Source organism: Capra hircus, chromosome 4, assembly GCF_001704415.2.
Source record: "Capra hircus breed San Clemente chromosome 4, ASM170441v1, whole genome shotgun sequence".
NCBI lineage: Eukaryota > Metazoa > Chordata > Mammalia > Artiodactyla > Bovidae > Capra > Capra hircus.
The window spans coordinates 6,488,238-6,490,532 of record NC_030811.1 but is presented as its reverse complement, the minus strand read 5'-3'; positions in this window follow the sequence as shown (position 1 = coordinate 6,490,532).

Genomic DNA, 2,295 nt, shown 5'->3' with positions numbered 1-2,295 from the left:
AATCATGTCATCTGCAAACAGTGAGAGTTTTACTTCTTCTTTTCCAATCTGGATTCCTTTTATTTCTTTTTCTGCTCTGATTGCTGTGGCTAAAACTTCCAAAACTATGTTGAATAGTAGTGGTGAGAGTGGGCACTCTTCTCTTGTTCCTGACTTTAGGGGAAATGCTTTCAATTTTTCACCATTGAGGATAATGTTTGCTGTGGGTTTGTCATATATAGCTTTTATTATGTTGAGGTATGTTTCTTCTATTCCTGCTTTCTGGAGAGTTTTTATCATAAATGGATGTTGAATTTTGTCAAAGGCTTTCTCTGTATCTATTGAGATAATCATATGGCTTTTATTTTTCAGTTTGTTAATGTGGTGTGTTACATTGATTGATTTGTGGATATTGAAGAATCCTTGCATCCCTAGGACAAAGCCCACTTGGTCATGATGTATGATCTTTTTAGAGTCCCTTGGACTGCAAGGAGATCCAACCAGTCCATTCTGAAGGAGATCAACCCTGGGATTTCTTTGGAAGGAATGATGCTAAAGCTGAAACTCCAGTACTTTGGCCACCTCATGCAAAGGGTTGACTCATTGGAAAAGACTTTGATGCTGGGAGGGATTGGGGGCAGGAGGAGAAGGGGACAACAGAGGATGAGATGGCTGGATGGCATCACCGACTCGATTGACGTGAGTTTGAGTGAACTCCTAGAGTTGGTGATGGACAGGGAGGCCTGGTGTGCTGCGATTCATGGGATCGCAAAGAGTCAGACACGACTGAGCGACTGAACTGAACTGAACTGAACTGATGATCTTTTTAATGTGTTGTTGGATTCTGATTGCTAGAATTTGTTAAGGATTTTTGCATCTATGTTCATCAGTTATATTGGCCTGTAGTTTTCTTTTTTTGTGCCATCTTTGTCAGGTTTAGGGATTAGGGTGATGGTGGCCTCATAGAATGAGTTTGGAAGTTTACCTTCCTCTGCAATTTCCTGGAAGAGTTTGAGTACGATAGGTGTTAGCTCTTCTCTACATTTTTGGTAGAATTCAGCTGTGAAGCTGTCTGGACCTGGGCTTTTGTTCGCTGGAAGATTTCCAATTACAGTTTCCATTTCTGTGCTTGTGATGGGTCTGTTAAGATTATCTATTTCTTCCTGGTTCAGTTTTGGAAAGTTGTACTTTTCTAAGAATTTGTCCATTTCTTCCAAGTTGTCCATTTTATTATATTCTTGTATTTCTGTGTTGTCTGTTGTGATCTCTCCGTTTTCATTTCTAATTTTATTGATTTGATTCTTCTCCCTTTGTTTCGTGATGAGTCTGGCTAATGGTTTATCAATTTTATTTATCCTCTCAAAGAACTAGCTTTTGGTTTTGTTGATTTTTGCTTTCGTCTCTTTTGTTTCTTTTGCATTTATTTCTGCCCTAATTTTTAAGATTTCTTTCCTTCTACTAACCCTGGGGTTCTTCGTTTCTTCCTTTTCTAGTTGCTTTAGGTGTAGAGTTAGGTTATTTATTTGATTTTTTTCTTGTTTCTTGAGGTATGCCTGTATTGCTATGAACCTTCCCTTTAGCACTGCTTTTACGGCATCCCACAGGTTTTGGGTTGTTGTGTTTTCATTTTCACTCATTTCTATTCATATTTTTATTTCTTTTTTTATTCCTTCTATGATTTGTTGGTTATTCAGCACATGTTGTTCAGCCTCCATATGTGGGAATTTTTGAGTTTTTCTCCTGTAATTGGGATCTAATCTTCCTGCATTGTGGTCAGAAAATGCTTGGGATGATTTCAATTTTTTTGAATTTACCAAGGCTAGATTTATGGTCCAGGATGTGATCTATCCTGGAGAAGGTTCTGTGTGCACTTAAGAAAAAGGTGAAATTCATTCTTTGGGGGTGAAATGTCCTATAGATAACAATTAGATCTAACTGGTCTATTGTATCATTTAAAGTTTATGTTTCCTTGTTAATTTTCTTTTTTTTTTAATTTTTATTTATTGTTTTATTTTTTAAATTTTAAAATCTTTAATTCTTACATGCGTTCCCAAACATGAACCCCCCTCCCACCTCCCTCCCCACAACATCCCTCTGGGTCATCCCCGTGCACCAGCTCCAAGCATGCTGTATCCTGCATCAGACATAGACTGGTGATTCAATTCTTACATGATAGTATACATGTTAGAATGTCATTCTCCCAAATCATCCCACCCTCTCCCTCCCTCTGAGTCCAAAAGTCCATTATACACATCTGTGTCTCTTTCCCTGTCTTGCATACAGGGTCATCATTGCCATCTTCCTAAATTCCATATA